Source organism: Podarcis erhardii (genome assembly GCF_964252035.2).
Source record: "Podarcis erhardii genome assembly, chromosome: 4".
Classification (NCBI taxonomy): Eukaryota; Metazoa; Chordata; class Lepidosauria; order Squamata; family Lacertidae; genus Podarcis; species Podarcis erhardii.
Window position 1 is genome coordinate 53,353,723 of NC_138508.1, and position 18,685 is coordinate 53,372,407.

At 41.9% G+C, this 18,685-nt stretch overlaps 1 protein-coding gene and 1 long non-coding RNA gene across 8 annotated transcripts in view; one reads left to right on the forward strand and one right to left on the reverse strand.

Annotated features, from left to right (window-relative positions):
* TIAM1 (TIAM Rac1 associated GEF 1) overlaps positions 1 to 15,316 on the reverse strand; it is a 189,154-nt gene extending 173,838 nt beyond the window's left edge. For 6 of the 7 annotated variants that reach the window (XM_081859259.1, XM_081859254.1, XM_081859263.1 and 3 more), the window contains exon 1: positions 15,258 to 15,316. The gene's annotated coding sequence lies outside the window, so the exon portion shown is untranslated. Of the gene's footprint in view, positions 1 to 13,916; positions 14,021 to 15,257 lie in introns of those variants that run through there. The other variant, XM_081859256.1, reaches the window with a different exon arrangement.
* On the forward strand, positions 1,715 to 10,753 carry LOC309340503. Its single transcript, XR_014156044.1, has 3 exons — positions 1,715 to 1,758; positions 6,629 to 6,795; positions 9,677 to 10,753. It is a non-coding gene; the product is annotated as an uncharacterized lncRNA (long non-coding RNA).
* Positions 15,317 to 18,685: the final 3,369 nt, after the last annotated feature.

Consider the following 18,685-nt stretch of genomic DNA (forward strand, 5'->3'; position numbering starts at 1 on the left):
TTGTGTCAGAGTACAGTATCCCTTTAAATTTTCTGCCTCTTTACTGCAGCCAAATCCTCAAGCATCAGAGATTTGCTGCACTCAGTTTTTTTCTGTCTCACAGCAAAACAGGAAAAAGATAAGAACAACCAGAGAGAACACTCAGTTACCAGTTTGTTAACCCAAAAGCTTAGCAGGAGACACTAAAATGAATAAGGTGTGGATAGAGTGAGCAACAGAACAGCATTTTAAACAGAAGGAGGGGAGCAAATATACCCAGAAGAAATTAATGTGAGAAGGAAGAAAGATGGAAAGTATACCCCACAACCCAGCAGTCTACCCACAACTGGCTGGTCTATGTTGTCCACACTGTGTACGCTTGCCATAAAAAACACCAGTTTGTACACACACAAAATGCATTTCTTACATCAAAATGCTGTCCTGACCTGTAGCTTAAGAAACTGTAGAGCCACAAGCACAATGCGGACATTTCCCCATTGTTGTCCAAACATTGATTGACTAGAAACACCATATTCTCCCTAACTGACCAGCATACAGCCAAAGAGCAGCTCAACTGGCTAAAGTGCCCAAGAATATTAAAAGCAGGCAGGGTGCTACACAGTTACTCATAAAGACTTTCTTCTGTCTTTTAGCCAATAATTTAAAAAGATGTTGTCTATTTCTGTCCATTGCCAGAGTTTCTATACTTCCCTTGCCAGTAAAAGCAATTTGGCTCCATTTGGCCACAGCAGTGTTATTCTCCTGCACAGGTGGGCATGGATTTTTACAACCTGAAAACAAGTCAATGGGCAAGGACATTACTTTTGACAATATGGAAATAAGCACTATTATATTACTGTTTAGTAAATTAAAGTTTCAATCTTAGGCTTGTACTGCTGTTAAATACTGCCTCAGGCTTCTCCCTATCTACCCTCATGGTGCCATATCATAAAACATGTGGCTACAGGCCTGCTAAATGATGTAATGGCAACATTTAATACACAGAGTAATACAGGGGGATATTTCCTGGCACAATAAGCACATACATATGCCAAGTTTTAATCCTTAGATTTCAGAGGATCTCTGCAGGTAAATCTCTGCACAACTGATGGAAGTTCTTCAAAGCTTTATGAGATCATTCTTGCATTAAAACACCAGTGTTGCAGAAGACTTTTTTTTTTTTCAATAATAGCATAGGATGCACTGAAGAAAACAATGAACAGTCTCTTGCTTGTTCAGTGAATTGCCAATGGAAGACAAACGTCAGAACAAAGGAATCCAAAATGGTGCCCAAAATGGTGTTGCTGGATTACCATTTCCACCATCCCTGGTCAATGGTCAAACTGGCTGGAGATAATGGGAGCTAGAATCCCATAATATCTGAAAGCTCCATGTTGGCTACATGCACTTTAGAATCACTGGTGGATTAACCTGGATGGCATTCTATTTTCTGAAGTCTGATTTTCATGCCAAAAGAGAATGAAAATGAATAAATGTCAAAGTATTTGTTTTATTAAGCAGTTAGACACATAACTGGTGATTCCACAGAACAGGACATGGGGATGTCCTAGAGAGGCCATCTCTGAGCAACAGGATGACACAATCAGGCTGTCACTGACATTCAGCACCACAACTAACCTGAACACTCCAAGAATAAGCTACTGGGTGTTCTGGAAGGGCTTGAATTACCCCACATGCAGGTTACTCCTAGGGAAAAAGTGGTGCTGTCACACAGAAGATTACTGGGGAATAACAAGGTGTTGGATGTTACCAGGAAAGGTACTGAAGCCTTGGCATGATGGGCTTGTTCCACAATGGTGGCCTGATGCAGAGGTTTCTGGAGAGGGTTGGGAAAGCTAAGCTGTGCATATGTTTCAGGGGGGTACAAAAGTGATGTGCACCCCAAGATAATTAAGTCCATTTCTTAAATATGATTAATGGATGATTCATATTCAGGTATGGGAATACGGCACAAAGGTCAACCCCATCACTTTATTCAGTTCACCCTGAGCTTTTCCTGCTCTTCTTATGAGCTATGTTCTTTCTATTGACATCTTCTGCACCAACCCACTTATGTAATAATCCCTGACTAATCAGTTATGAGTAAAAGCCACCCATGAAGAACCTGTTTCGCTGACAACACATGCCAACCAAAAGAGTGTCCCTAAGTGTTGGGTAGCGTGGGAAAATTCAGCTAGCCAGAACCCTCTGTCCACCAAGGAAAGACATTGCCAGCACATCTTGCAACCACCAAGTATGCAATCCAGCCAAATTTAAATGGTTTTGGTTTAAATTTGATTTCAAATGGGAGGCATAGTCATGGCCACAGAGGTTTTCCCTGACATTTTCAAGACCAGTTTTTGCATGTGCATCTTTTGGGCAAAGAACAAAGATGCAAATTTGCTTTAATGTCTCACATCTGATTAGAAACACTACTATAAACTAATCCTTAAAATAGGTATACCACCCTTCAGAAATGCTTCTCAGTGGTTTACATAAAATTAAAGCAAAAACTAGCCATTGCTCTACTTTTGTTGACCCTCTAGATGAGTTTTATGTATAGAACATTCTTCAGATTCTTTCTATAATGTATACACTGGAGTCTTAAGAAGTACCACAAATACCCACATCCTATGTATACAACACCATTCTTTATTAGGGAGGTTCATACAGGGTTTTCCTCCATACCTTAAGAGAAACTCATTAAAATGAAAATTGTTACATAGCCTAGTGTGCATCCAAAGGAAGACTGGCTGTGCTGAAACATGACTAACTACAAGAGAAAACAAAATCTCCCAAGGTGCCCTGTTCAGTAATGTAATGCTCCTGTAATGCTTACACTTAAGGAATTCTGCCTGGAATTCCCAAGCAACCTTCAGGCTTTATGGAATCACTGCTAATTGCACTAACCTTGGGTTTCTAGTGGAGTGATATATAGCTAACAAAATGGCAGCTGCTTCCCAGATAATAAATAATAATAATTGAAGCAACAACAGCAAGTCATTATCGAGTCTATGTAGACTGCTCGTACCACACACCCATATAAAACAAAGCTTTATAGAATATCTAGTTTTAATTGTGACTCTAAATTATAACTTCAAATACTACAGGCATCTAGGAATATTCATTCCAGTTTAGCAGTGTTTTCAATAGATGGATGACCACATTACATAGATTGTGGTTTAAAGTTCGTAGTTTACATCACAATCCAGAGAGCAGAGCAACAGTTTTCATGTGTTAAGAGTTCTGTGTATAGAAACAGTTATCCTGAGATAATTGAATGCAAATATTTGATTTGGGGAGTACTTCAATAATGTACAGTTAGTGTGGAATTAAACACGTGAACAACAAATTTAATGTTCTTTTTCCAAAGTTATTTTATTGGAACAGTTGGAAATTATTTCAAAGACACAACAACTCAACAGCACATCCCTCTTACATAAATATAGATTTTAGGGGGTGGGGAATAAAGACACAGAACTGTATTATTTTTTATTATTACCTTTGCCCGAAAACCATAAAGGCAAGAGTCAGAAATGTTATTTCCACTATCTTCCACATTCTCTTTCAACTCTATGTGCGTTGCAAGTCTCAGAGCAACACCTGAGCAGATGCAGACAGAGAATGTGGGGCAACTAAGAGGGAAGAAAGGTAGAAAACAGAGTGGCTTGAGAGATAAAGTGAAATGTTGTAGGGGTCAGGATAAAAAAAAAATGGAGCACCGGAGAGACGGACAAGTGTGCACACACAAACATACACACGCAAGACCAAATAAAATGGATCTTATTTTTTTTTAAAAAAAATCCCCTTGATGCCACTATCAAATCCCAAGTCTTCTGTGTTCAGTGATGCGTTCTGCAATCTGTTGATAGTTTTGTTGGCATCCTATGTAAAAAAAATCATGAGCTTTTGTGTCTTGGTTCAATGAGTTTTGTGATGCTAGCAAGCACCACTTTTGTGATTTTTTACTATCAGAAGTTATGATTTGGCAGTAGCCTTTGATAATATCTCTTGGAAATTTATGAAGGGAAATCTAAAAGAAATGGGAGTGGGACGGGGTTTTGAGAATGGGATTGATGCAATATATTCAGAACAAAAGGCTAAATTGATAGTTAACAATGTGGTTACGGAAGAGTTTAAAATTGAAAAAGGAACACGACAAGGCTGCCCGATTTCCCCTCTGCTATTTATTTCGGTTCTGGAGGTGCTCTTGAATATGACCAGAGGGGACCGGTTGGTGGAAGGGATCCAGGTCGGAGCGAAACAATATAAACTTAAAGCCTTTGCAGATGACCTAGTTTTGACTTTGCAGGAGCCGGAATCTAGTACGAAAAGAGTATTGCAACTGATACAAGACTTTGGTCGGGTAGCGGGATTTAAATTAAATAAACAGAAAACCAAGGTGCTGGGGAAAAATTTGACAGATACAGAGTCAGAACGGTTTCAGAGGGAAACAGAACTAACTGTGGTTTAAAAAGTAAAATACCTAGGGGTGAATATAACAGCAAAAAATCTGAGTCTATTTAAGGATAATTATGAAAAATGTTGGACTGAAATTAAGAGAGACTTGGACAGTTGGACAAAATTGAAGCTTTCTCTGTTAGGCCGAATTGCTGCTATTAAGATGAATGTATTGCCAAAAATGTTGTTTTTGTTTCAAACATTACAGATTGTGGACAAGACGGAGTGCTTCCAGAAGTGGCAGAAAGATATTTCTAAATTTGTCTGGCAGGGCAAAAAGCCCAGAATTAAGTTTAAGATATTAACTGACGCGAAAGAAAGAGGGGGCTTTGCCCTGCCAGACTTAAAGCTGTACTATGAAGCCGCAGCTTTCTGCTGGCTAAAAGACTGGCTACTTCTCGAAGTCACTGACGTACTGGATTTGGAAGGTTTTAACAATGCTTTTGGTTGGCATGCATACTTATGGTACGACAAGGTTAAGATCAATAAGGCCTTTAAGAACCATATTGTTAGGAAAGCAGTATTTAATGTCTGGACAAAATACAAAGACTTATTGGAAAACAAGACTCCGAGGTGGCTTTCGCCTCTGGAAGCTAAGGCCCGAAAAAGACCCAATATGGAGGCCAAATGGCCAAAATATTGGGAAATATTAGAAAAAGATGGAGACAATTGGAAATTGCAGAGTTTGGAGAAAATGAAGGATAAAGTGCGAGACTGGTTACATTACGCTCAGATTAAAGAAGTCTTTAAAAATGACAAAAAGTTAGGGTTCCAGGTGGAGAAATCGAAGTTGGAAACAGAATTGTTAGAACCAAAGACTAAGGTACTATCTAGAATGTATAACTTGCTGTTAAAATGGAATACACAAGACGAAATGGTTAAATCGGCTATGATAAAGTGGGCACAGGACATTGGGCATAACATTATGTTTGAGGACTGGGAAAGGTTGTGGACCACTGGGCTGAACTTCACCGCATGTAATGCTCTGAAGGAAAATGTAATGAAAATGATATATAGATGGTACATGACCCCAGTCAAACTTGCCAAAATATACCATTCGTCTGATAATAAATGTTGGAAATGTAAAGAAAATGAAGGAACATTCTTTCACCTCTGGTGGACATGCCCTAAAGTGAAGGCCTTCTGGGAAATGATATATAATGAGTTGAAAAAGGTATTTAAGTATACCTTCACTAAGAAACCAGAGGCCTTCCTTCTGGGTATTGTCGGCCAGAAGGTGCTAAGGAAGGACCGAACATTTTTTATGTATGCAACAACGGCAGCAAGGATACTCATCGCTAAGAACTGGAAAACTCAAGATCTACCCACACTGGAAGAGTGGCAGATGCGGCTGATGGACTATATGCAACTGGCCGAGATGACTGGCAGAATCCGAGACCTGGGAGAAGAGAGGATTGAGGAAGACTGGAAGAAATTTAAGACGTATTTACAAAAACATTGTAATTTGGTTGAATGTTAAGAAGGATGCTAGATTATAAAAAATTGGCCACCACTAAATTAGATTTGAATTTGATGATAAGTGAGATTAAAGAAACCATAAACCTTTTGGAGAATTGCTAGATTATATTTAAATGAGTGGATATAAGATCGTAAACAAGTTGATAAGTTGATAATTTAACGATGTAAATGGGAGCGGGAGACGTGAGGGAGTCTAAAGAAGTGATGAAACCACGTTATGATATAAGTAAGGTTGTTTATTATTTGTGCATTTGTATCCAAAATTTTTAATAAATATTTATATTTAAAAAAAATGATTTGGCAGTAGTTTTCTAGAGACCATGAAAATTCAAGAAAATCTGTTTTGATTTTACCGGATCTGGATTTAACCTGAACCCTATAAAAAGTAAAGAATATGCATGTCTGTCTCTCTGGGGTGGCATGGGGGCGGGGGAAGTAGCCAGGAAGGGATGGTGCCCATAGCACTCTATCACAATTCCATATGCCCATATTTACCCACAAGCTCCAAAAGACTGACTACCCCCCCCAAAAAAAAAAAATCTAAAAGTGACTAAGCTCCTATCTGTATTGTGGAGTGCTATCACACATTGTTTGTCGGAACTGTTGTTGTTTGGGGGTGGAGAAACCCACACAGTTATAACAAAGAGCACAGAGGGGCAACAGACACTTGATGTCTAAGTAGCGATTTTCTGGTCCGTGCATCTTGCAGCTGTTCCAAGAGTAGGTGGAAGCACAAAAGGCGTCATGAAGCTGTTCGTGGGATGAACAGGAGAAAGCAGGAAAATGAGAAAGGAAAGAAGAGCTGAGAGGAGAGTAGGAGGAATGAAAGCAGGGTGTGGGCAGGAAGGAGGAGTTGACGTGATAAAGCATGAAAGGGTAAGCCTTTTAAAAGGGGGAAATGTTGCATACATCCGAAGAGGCTTCAGGAACAGTTGCTATGGAAACCATAACTTTCAATCCTGCAGCTCAAGTTTAGGAGTAGCTCAATATGATTTATGTGCGCTTGAGTGCTATCTTGAGTAGAGAAACTCTAAGAAGAGGAGCAGTGTCCCTGAAGGGATGTTTCTGTGGAAAAATACGCAAACTATCACGCAAACCATTATTTTCATTACCATACAACAAGCAAATAGGCCTCATCTGCACTAAACATTTAAAGCAGTACCATGCCACATTAAATAGTCATTGCTCCCTGAACCCCAAAGAATCATTTTGTTTAAGCCAAGATCCTTTTCTTTTTAAAAAAACAAAAATAAAACTTGGCTCAATTAGACTCTGACCAACAGATTAGGTGCCCTTTCAAATTTCAACAGGGGAGGCCAAAGTGATTGGGGAAAGGGAAAGATTCTCAGCAAGGTAAAGGCCAGATCTTGAACATATTTAAAAAAAAAAAAAAACCTTTAAGAACCCAGGTCAAACAGGTCAAACCCTTAATAAAAAAATTTAAAAAGTCAAGAAACAGCAAATGTCCAAATACATTTGTCAGTGGCAAACAAATACTTTATTTTGTAGACTCCTGCTCTAGTCCAAAGAGAAAAGGAGTCAGAAGTTGCTAACTATCACTGGGTTTTAGAGGCAGCAAGCAGTCCTGCCACTTCTGCAGGCCCCTGACTTAAGTTACCAGCCTTCGCCTTGATCTACTTGTGTTGAGCTTCTGTGTGCTTCTGAAACTTAATGAGAGCACAGGAATGTGGTTCTACTCTTCTGCGCAGGTGAGCAGCAAGCTCTTGTATTTTCAGTCACACAGAACTTTGGAGGCACTCGGAAGCAGCAGAACCAATGTCAGAGGCAAGATCCTGCCCCTCAAACAAGTTGGGGAAGGGGCAAGAGTCAGGAGTAACCACAGTTTTTGCTCAATTATCAAGAGCAGTCAAAATATGTGAGTTGGCAAACAATTAGGTACTCTTGATGTATATGGGGAGCAGAAGAAAAACACATGGAGTATGAAACATTGGAGGGGAAGAAATAGCCTCCCCACTCCCCATGGCATCCATGTTCATCTCTCAGTTCTCAGAGAGGGCTCCTTCAAATGCACTCTGTGCTTGGGGAAAGCTGTCACAGCCACTCCCAGATTCCAGACCCCACAAATGGATCTGCAAGCAAGAAGCTGGTGGATATGTGGCCTTGACGGGGACAGGCAACTGATTTAGAGGTGGTTGATCCCTGCCATTTTTATTACAGTAGGGGCAATACATTTCCCCCCCCCCTAAAAATTCATAATACCTCCAAAACATTTTTCCTATAAATACATAATATCCCCAAGACTATAATCCTTTGTACAAGTCCTTGTATATAAACTGTGGGGGTGGGCATGAATCAGTGCAACCTATTCCCAAGTAAACAAAGATCACACAAATAGTTTTCAGGAACCCATTTAAATATGATTAACCCAGAACATCTCAAAAGGCATTGGAAAGGGGCAATTTATTACTTTATTATAAAACAAAATGCATTGCCAGTCATATCTTATTGTTCAGGGAACTGAAATCCAAAACTCACCACTTGTACAATTTTACAAGTAGGTAACGTAATATATGTGTGTGTGTGCTCATTTGGTAAGAAATGAGGGAAAACCTGAGAAGAGGGATAAAAACAAGACGTTTGGGGTTTTATCATTTGTTTTTTCATTGATTTTTAAATTCAAAAAATATAAATACTGTATACTTGCTTTGACTTATAAATTTGGTTGCAAATGAACATATAACCTATAACAATAAAATCAAAGTCAAAATAAAGAAGATCTACAATAAATGCAATATATTGTTATAGAACCCAAGGCTACAGTCCTACACAAAAATTAAATGCCACTGTACTTAGTGAAGTTTTCTTTTGAATAAACAAACACAGGATCATAAGATCACTGTCAGAAACTACATAGTCCTAACACGAAGCTATACCTTTCAGCTTAACATGCCTCCTGTTCTCCTGACCTTCTAAGTTTCTATAGCCACAGCTGGATTACAGAGAGACTTCTTCAAGCCTGCACATGATGTATCTGTGTGCAAAAGAAATCCCTTATATTCTCTTCCCCCCACCAACAGCACTATGCATTGCACATAAAATGCTGATGAACAAAAACAGCACACGTAAAAATGTGCAGCCTGTATCCAAGGCTTTCCTTGCTCTTCTCCACTCTGCAGCCCTCCAGATCTTCTCCAGAAAACTGGAGGGCCCCTCCAGAACAGATCTTGAAGGCAAATGGGGGAGGAGAGGAAAGTGAAGTCTCGAAGTGCACACCTACCTGCACAACACTGGATTTCACCCACATTTTAAAATAGCATGCCCTGCATATGTTGAGACTGTTAACAGAGCAGCACTCTTTCCTCTGTCCAAGGGAGAACAGAAACCAATGTACACAAAAAAGGTTTAAATCAAAGTTAACCATTCCTCCAAATGAGAAAGATCCTCTTTGAGGAGAGAGACGTGAGTCACTTGTTCCTTAACAAGCTTTGCAGAAGTAGCCAATGTTGTTTACCTATGCTCATATGAATATTGCCATAGCAAAAGATAAATCCTTCGCTTGTGAAACAAACAGCTAAAATGGAGCGAAGCAGAGGAAGGATATGCTCAAAATGAGTGATAAATGCAAACACATCCAAATGCCTTGATTGAGCAGGCCTGGCAATTCTCCCATCTGTTTTGCACAGTACAACAGTGGCTGGGGCCCATTGGGACTAGTAAGGCAGAAGGGAGGGACACTAGTGGTAGGCGGAGCCAGAATGAATTAATTCAAGTTTTGTCCCCATCTTCCTCCCTGCAGAGTTCTACAAGGACAACACTGAAGCTAAGAAAGAAGAGGAAACTTACAGGCATTGCCACCTCCTGGGTTGGTTCTCAGTAAGAGGTTAGGCAGCTGAAGGCTGGCTGACGGCAGAATGAGGTTGGTGGTGGGTCAATATCCTACGTGCCCTAATGGACAAACTGGGGTAACTGTGAACTCAGCCACAGGGCTACTTTCTCATGAAAAAATGTTGGCCTATTGTCAGGGTCAAGTCTTCTCTGAATGCTCAAAGGCACGTACAGATTTGTGTGTCTCATTTTAATACAGAAAACTGAACTGCATGTGTAAAGCAGTATACAGATTGTCTCCGTTCATTAACATCAATTGAAAAATTATTATTAATCTGGGAGTTGGTGGGGCAGTGCCCTATTTGCCGCAATAGAGCAGCCTGCACTAGCACAGTGCAAGTTTTACATGGTTATAATCAAGGAGCAGTGTGCAGGAGGGATTTCCCTGAGGATCATTTCAGCTTCGCCCATGCTGGGGTTCTTAACAGTAAAGATGACAGCAAGTGTCATTCAACCTTCTTGAATCATTTATCTTAGTGCTGAAGTGTTAGTGAAAACGTTTCTGCCAGTTTCAAAAGCACAGGAAGAAGAAATCTAATCAGAGACTAGGAAGCAGTAGTATGTACACGCAAACGTTAAAGCAGCAAGTGATCCCCTGGCAAAACACCTAGGTGCCAGTCTCCTGTTGGATAAGTACCTGTTTTTCAGCTGGGTTCGATGCCATAATGGTCACATATTGTTTTTAATGACATGGTTACTTTTAACATAAAAACTCCAGACTCTTGCAAGTTTGCATGAATTTATCCCCAGTGTAATCCTCAGACAAGTTAACAGCTGTGGTTTTACTGTGACCCAGAAGCTCTATAATCTCCAAGCATCCCTTTAATATATCATTGAGTATAAGAGCAAGTCAATTTTTGTTTTAATACTAGAACAAAGAAGGTTCCAGAACTGGGTACCACAGTCTGCTGCCAGGTATGCAAGGGTTCTGTTCCCCCCACCTGTTTAACATAAGCAAGTCTCTTCCTACATTACATGCTAAGCAAAAAGCAAGGCTTAATTTGAGTGACGGTTTTATGCTTGAAATATACTGTATATCAGGTATATCAGTGTATATATATCAGTATATACTGTATATCAGGTATATTTTCAGTCTGAGGGCCATGTTCCCTTGTGGGAAACCTTCCAGGGGCCACATGACAGTGGGGGTAGAAGGGGAAGATAAGATAGAACCCTGGATGTGACTCTTTCATTTGTACAGTAGGGTACATTCCACCCAGGCAAAAGTCAAAGATTGGTACACACACACACACACACACACACACACACACTCATACCCACATATCTCCTTCCAAGCAAGCAAATGGCATTATCACAGTTCATGGATTGATCTCAGCCAAGCAAAAGCACTTACGGAGGTCAGCAAGGGGTGTGGCCTGAGATGGTGTGATCTAGGGAGAGTCCTGAGAGCCACACAGGAAGACTTGGAAAGCTGCATTAGCCCCCGGACCTGAAGTTCCCCACCCCTGCTGTATAGTCGAAAGCAAGTCATACTTCTCCCAGGAAACTACTCGTACAGGATTGCATCCTAAGCCACAGAACTAATTTTAGTGCTATTTCTGCCTAGCACATCTAGGTACATTACAAAAGGAAATAATGGATTCTGTCAGAGCCAAGCATAGGTCAGCAATAAAAACCCAAGTTGTAAGTACAGTTAATTATTTATTCAAAGAAACCATAATAGTGCATGACTAGTGATCACAGCAACTCTTCCCAGTAGGTACTACTCCAATGAGGCAGTTGCAAGGACTAAAGATCCCCATCTTCCCACCACTCTCTAAGGCTCCTCCTCTCGAGGGTATTTCCCACGCGGTCACAAACTATCTCTGTGCACAACCAAAAAGAGCTCTGCTCTCTTCATTTCTCTGCATGTTCTAGGAGACATGGGGGGATGATAGCTGGTTGCAGCAGGAGGGGGAGACTCCCTGGATTCTTCAACAGCCTGTCTCAACTCTTGCCTCTTGACCTCCCTCCTCTCCAGCCACGAGTCTAAACTGCTCTCTGCCACAGTCTCTTTCTGCTCACTAAACCCTGTTACCTCTTCTGTTTCCAACACCTCCTCCTCCCAGTCTGCTCCTTCTTCTTCCTCTGACCACACATCATTGCCCCACCACCAATCCCCTGGCTCTGAGCCTTCTTCTCCTGGGAGTTCCCCAGCTGGTGTATCCCACCATTCCTTTGCATCCAGCAAGTCCATGACAGATTCATGCCTGTGAGATTTCATATCTCTGGTTATTTAAGTACCTGCTGGTAGCCTCTCTAAACTATGGATTAGTTGGAAGCTACATGTTCATTTTATGAATAAAGCTCAATTCACACATGCAGAACATGATGTATCCAACACTTGCTGTTCAACATGGGAATTAATGCCACTGATGAGTACAGTGGAACCTCTACTTACCACCATAATCTGTTCCGGTGGCCCGTCCTTTAGGCGAAACAGGTCACTGGTAGAAGCACCATTGTGCACATGTGCAGACGGCGATAGCCACTTCTGCACATGCGCAAACGGCAGAAGCCACTTCTGCGTGTGTGCAAATCGTGGCAAACCCGGTATTTACCATATTTTTCCGTCTATAAGACGCCCCCATGTATAAGATGCCCCTTATTTTGGGGGACTCAGATTTAAGAAAATGGGGGGGGTGACCCCCTAATTTCTGACATTATTTTTTAGGGAAAAAACCTAGTTTTATACACGGAAAAATATGGTACTTCCGAGTTTGCCGTGGTCGCGAATTTGATTGGGCCCAAGTAGAGGCGGTCGTAAATAGAGGTTCTACAGTACTGTGTTGGATGCAGTGTAAGAGGATATGAAAGCCTTACCTTTGGTTTGATCTACAATGGCTCTCTTATATATGAATGCAGTCAAGGAATCATAGTTGCAGTCACTGAACAAGGGACACGTATGTGAGAACTCAATCTTATGTGCTGGAGAAATGGAACACTTCCCTGTTGACTCTTAGTAAAGGCACACACAATACAGAAAGAGGGTATTGTGAACAATAGAACACATGAACCATATCTCTCCCCAACACTGCAGTACATCTCTTCACCCATTGATTCATACTGATAAAGGAGCACCAGTGAGTTTTCAGACTCAGGTGCACCACAAGAAAAGATTGGTTTCCACTTTATCACCAAGAGTGAAGAAAGTCAGTCTCAGCTTCCGGCTTCCCCATCTGAGAAGAGCACACAATCCTCTAGTATCCAATCAAAAACACACTCATCCATGTTGTTCCTTACCTTGAGCCTCTTTACATTTGAATGCGGTGGGGAGCAGAGAACTCTGTGTATGGAAACAACATTGCATTCATTCATTTGTATGCTATATCATAGCAGCAAGCTGAAGCTACCAGATAAAGAAACACTAGGATTCCATACCTACATCTGTTTGAAGGAATGAGGTATAAAAGATTAGCCTGCTACACTACTCTACAAAGATAGATTTATAGGATACAGATACACAAAGCATCTACTTATGTACTGTAAAAATTTGCAAGACTGGACCACACTGAACATGTATACAGTACACATACTTCTGAAACCCAATACACTGAACAGGCTGGTACCTTTTAATTTTCAATAACAATGCTGCAACATATTTCCCCTGAAGCTTCTTCTTATATATTCATATTTACTAAACACACTATACATATGCATTGCATCATCTGCAACTAATACGTTCCTTAAACAAAGCAAGCTGCACTTGTGGGGGGTGCACAATGCAGAACACAGCATGCAGCAGACTTACAAAATGTAAATTACAGCAGAACTACGTTACCTTCTTAAACTTCATACCCACTTAAAGACAGACATTAAATTCTGACTTATTTTTTAGTTTGTCAAGTAATTTGGCATGTCTTAGCAGCACTGAGTATTTCCACAGAGAAGTGTTCTTTCCAAGCAAGAAAGAGAGAAGTTATGTTAATTTTCAAATCCTATTACTTTCCATGGCATCCATCTACAGCTATTTAAAATGCATTCACTGACACAATGTAACTGATCTGACAAGAAAGCTGGAGAGCAATTTAAAAGAAAAAGAAAAAAAAACTCAAGTGAAACTAATTTTCCATGTTGATGGTATTCAGTTGTCACAACAAACAGCTTACAAGTTTTTACATAGCATACAGCACGATCCTATACATACTTACTCTGAAGTAATTCCCTCTGAATTAAATGGGGCTTATTCCCTGACAAGGATTACAGCCAAAGAACTGAGAACTTTCTAAACCATCCGTGTTTCGGGGTCTTTGTGTTGGCTGTATTTGTGATTTTAAAAAATCCTCATGAAAGCAGGATGAATTATGCAGAGCACCCCAGATATCCAGTGTTGTCCAATCAAAACTCACTACATCCATATTTACATGTGTCCAATCATTGACCGGGAAGAAATCTCTGGAAATTGACTACATAAGCATTGGTTCCTTAGCAATATGTCACCTACATCTGCCTCCTGCCTGAGTTATGAGTATTTGAATCTAAACTCTATTCACCCAATATGACCAAGGATGCAGTCTATAAACAAAAGCAACCCTCCCCCCTTCTCCAACGGGACAGGACATCGCAAGCAGCTTGCAGCAGTCCTAGCGGTGTGGCAATGTCGCAAAACGAGGGGACCATAACACACAAGCACATCAGTGACTCCACCACACGTTTAAGAGGCACACTCCACATTACACTGGCTAGCTCCTATGAACAATTTATTGGCTTTGATCTCAAGAGCATTTGAGATGCAAATGAGAGGTTGGGGAAAGGATTACTCTGTGTGTGTGTGTGTGTGTGTGTGTGTGTGTGTTGGGGGGGTTGTACCAAAATCCCTCTGATCCATCTGTGCCATTATACCCTTTCTGGGAGAACAAACGATTATCTTCCTTTCTTCCTCCTTGCCATTGTGCGAATGTTTTCCTCGCAGCTGCACACACACCGGCCGCATCGCGCCAGAGGCACAGCAGCCAGAGGTTATCCCAAAGCTTTATCCAGCTTCCTAATCCCTGGACGGCGAGAATGTAACATCGGGTCTGAGCGCAGAAGATTACACTCAAGCGGGGAGACAGACAGAGAGACAGACAGACAGAGAGACACCCCCTCCCTCCAAGCTGATGTTCACAACAGAGCGATGGCCCCTCGGGTAGCAGAGAGTCGGGGGGTGGAAAGGAGCTTCTACTGCTCGTAGGAACAAGCACTAGCCCGGTGGGCCGTCTCTCTCCTCGCTCCCTTCCCGGCCTCCCTCGCACCAAAGCAGTCCCCATTCCGACGACCGCCTGTCCATTCATTGTGCCTGAGAAATGCGCACAGCGCAGGGCTCCAGCCTCGCTCCTACCGGCTCGAGGCACTGGCGAGAAGAGACGGGGACCCCGGCGGGGAAAGGACAAGGAGGGAGAAAGGGAGGGGGGCGTCTCTCTCCGCATCTCCATTTCTCCCGCTTCCACAGCAGCCAGCCAGCCCTCCATTCATTCCGTCAGCCTCATAAACCAAGCAGGGACGTTACTTACCAGCTCTCGGGGCGCCCCGGCCGAGCGCCGCAGCCCACAGCGGCGGCGGAGGAGGAGAGGCAGGGGAGCAGCGCGCTCGAGAAGGGCAGGCGCTCAGGATGGCTCCTTTCCCGCTGCAGTGCCAGTGTCGCCAGTGCCGCCGCCGACGCCGACGCTCTCAAGACGAGCCCATTCTGCCAATAGCGGCCGCTGCCATATTGTTACCGCAAGCGCTGCGGAGGGCGGGGCCTGCCGGTTCCTTGGAAACCGAGCTCCATTGGCTGCGCCGCCGGCCAATCTAACCGACGCGGCCCAATGAGCCGAGCCGGCGGCGAACAGCGGGGCGTTTGGAGTTAGGAGCACGGCAGGCGTGGACAATAGCAGGCGCACGCGGGGAGCCAAGTGGAGCGCGGGGGAGGGGGGGAAGGTGGCAGGAGAATAGGCGCCTCCGACCACCGGAGTGGGCGAGAAGCGCGTCAGCTACGTTCCAAAGCCGCGCGCGCACCTCTCACTCGCGCGCGCGCTACCTGCGAAAGCGGCGCTCTTTCTTTCCTTCAGGGCCAGTGACGCTAACCCAGTTGGGCTGCCAATCTGATACGGAGTTGGCCAATCAGGAGAACGACCTGGGTTAAATTAACGCGGGCCGAGGGAAAATGCTACGTGATTGGCTATTGACCGAGGGGGGGGGGAAAGGTGGGTGGCTTATCCCACCCATTTGGGCAGGGGTACAGACGTTTGGTCTGTAACACGTGGATAGGAGGAATGCTCCCACTTCTTTTTTTACTTTTTAAAGTGGTGGTTGGGTGGGATACTGTTAGCCCCGTTGAAGTGGGCTACTGGGAACTTTTTTCATGTAGAAAATACTGTCTCGGTAATGACCACTGTAACTCCCCCCCCCCCCCAGTAATTGCTCCCTTCTCTTTTTCATTTCCCTCTATACTGCCTCTTCCATATCCCACAACTGTGTGTGTGTTTGCCAATTCAGGAAAGTTTATAATGCGCTTGCAATGTACAGCATTTTAGGTCCCTCGTTGTAACCAGTTTGAGACTTGTTTTTCTTTGAAGGGGGACTGAGGAAAGTACAAAGTTGCCATTCTTGTAAGTAAATATTAGCACCTTCGAAGACTGTAGTCTATGAAAGCTTATACCGTAAGAAACCTGTTCCAGGCATGCTTACATTCTGGTATGCACAAAGCACTGCAGCTTCAATAACATGCCTCAGTACACTTTTACCGTAACAGACTTAGCAGGGCCTCTGGAGATTTTTGTAAGCACTTTACTATTTAAGAGTGAAATAAAGAAAGCAAAAACTTGTGTTCAGACGGAATTGAGTAATGTTTATTGAATACTAGTGTAACAAGGCATATTCTTCACAAAACCCAAAATATTTGACATGATACAATGCATCTGTAATATTCAATTTTGTTTTGTTTTGTTAACTTTATAGTGTTGTGGCACCCACCCTTTGGAATTCCCTCCCCTTATTAAATATTAGACAGGTGACATCCCTGTTGTCTTTTTGGTGCCTCCTGAAGACCCTTCTCTTCCAATAAGACTTTTAAGTGGAGATCTTTTCAGCATTTCATCAAGTTTTCTGTGCTGTCTCCTAAGATGAGTTGCTGATTGTTCCCGGAATGTAAGGATCAGACTACACATTGTGTGCAAATATCGGTAACCTAACCCAACTGGTCCATTCCTGTATGGAAAAGCAGGTTTGAGAGAGCATGGTGCTTTTCTGCTGCAACGGCCACTCCGCAACACACTACCTACTTCAACAAGATTCCAGATGACCTGTTTCGTCACACAAATAAGACAGCAGATTCCTGTTCCACCTGGAATGTCCCCTCCTCGTCCACCTGGCCAGGATCGTTATGGCTTGCTAGATGTTGATGTGGCTTGTTGTTTCTTTTCTCCCAAAAAAAAAAGTATATCAATATTAGTTGTAAGCTGCTTAGGAAGGTTTTGTATCCTGAAGGGTGAGATATCAATTATTATAATAAATAATCTTCCCTTGCCACTTCAGCAAACTAAATTGCAACTCCCCCAAGCTGTTTTTTGAGGGAAGAAAGGGCCTTCAGGGGGTAGTTACACATTTCCTTTGTTCTGCATCATAGAGGCCACTTTAAATTATTCCATGTGGCAGCTGTCCCTATGTGATGAAACATTTATGTACAGCACATTGTTGCATGGTTCTAACAATTTTCTCTGAGCCTTGCAGGCCTTTCCCTTGTTTTCCATTTATACATTTGCAAAAATGTGGAGAAAATTCAGACCTTGTGAATTTTCTAATCATGCAATATTTAAACAATATTCTCCTGAAAATTCTTATCTGTGTGGTGTTAATGCTCATTAAATGGATAGTAATAGATGTTTAAACTGATCCTATCATGATATGTAACAAACCTGTATATCCATAACAGTTATGGTACAAAAATATTCTTGCTTTCTCCACCAGCACAACAAAATTGGTTTTTATTCTAATCCAAAAAATCTGACATGAGGAGTATTATGATCCTGATGTGACTGACATGGCTGTTGGCATTTTACAGTGTTCAAATTCCATTTTGTGAGCCTGCAAAGCTGTCCGTTCCAATTGGAATATGTGTATATTTAGTTTGTTGTGCCTAAACCCTGTCTGTCACCCACAGAGAGCATACACATATATTCTGTCTAGGCTGCTTTTTACAATTTAAATCTGCCATGTTACCTAGCTGAGGCGCAGTTACTTTGCTCTTATGCATGATATAACTGAATACTTGGCCAGCTCTCACTGACCCAGGACCTTTGAGGCATAGTCGTGAACTTACTGCCACATTGAGATGCCTAAGGTTTAAAAAAAGGGGAAAGTAGCTCCTTTTTTGGTAGTGAAGGAGAGATTGGCCATCAATTTATGTTTACAGACTGTAGATGCCTTTGCTGAGAATCTCTTTTTTTTTTTTTTTTTTTTTTTCAAAAAAAAAAGCTTTATTAAATTCAGTTATATATACAATGTATTCGAAGTTTATCCTTTCTTGTACAGTTTGAACTTCCTTCAGCGGTATTGACATTCATTCGCATTTAAATCTTCATATCACATTTCCTCTTTTATATTGCCATTTGTACCTCCTTTAAATATTATTTGAGCTTAAACAATACTTGTTGGTCTTTCACACAGCCTCTTTAAACCCCACTAACGTTGTGTTTACTAAACATTTATTTTCCAGGTATCTTACAAATTTTCCCCAATCTTCAATAAACGTCTGATCTTTTGAATATCTTATTTTCCCTGTTAATTTATCTAACTCGGCATATTCTGTTAGTTTTGTTCTCCAATCTGCCACCGTTGGGATTTCTTCCTGTTTCCATCTCTGAGCTATCACAATTCTAGCTGCCGTAACCGCATATTGGAAGAGTTTATGATCCTTTTTCCTAATGTCCTTTCCAATGATACAAAGTAGGAAGGCCTCTGG